Genomic DNA, 476 nt, shown 5'->3' with positions numbered 1-476 from the left:
TTTTGAGATGCACTCTCCCTCTGTTGCCCAGTTTGGAGTGCAGTGGCACAATCTTGGCTCACTGCAACTTCCCCCTCCCGGGTTCAAGCAATTCTCCTGTCTCAGCCTCCCAAGTAGCTGGGATAACAGGCACACGCTAGCATGCCTGGCTAATTTTTGTATTTTTAGTAGAGATAGGGTTTTACCATATTCGTTAAGCTGGTCTCGAACTTCTGACCTCAGGTGATCCACCCGCCTCAGCCTCCCAAAGTGCTGGGATCACAGGCGTGAGCCACTGTGCCTACCTCAGGGTACCTACTATTCACCCCGGAAAATAACAAATGTTGGAAAAAATATGGAGAAATTGGAACTCTTGTGCAAAGCTTGCAGGAATGTAAAATGGCACAGCTGCTGTGTAGAGCAGATTGACTATTCCTCAAAAAGTTAAATTAGCATTACCATATGATCTATCAATCTACACAAAAACTTGAAAGCAG

Source organism: Cebus imitator, unplaced genomic scaffold (genome assembly GCF_001604975.1).
Source record: "Cebus imitator isolate Cc_AM_T3 unplaced genomic scaffold, Cebus_imitator-1.0 Scaffold33, whole genome shotgun sequence".
In the NCBI taxonomy this organism is placed as follows: Eukaryota; Metazoa; Chordata; class Mammalia; order Primates; family Cebidae; genus Cebus; species Cebus imitator.
The sequence above is the reverse complement of the archived record's forward strand: the minus strand, read 5'-3'. Positions refer to the sequence as shown.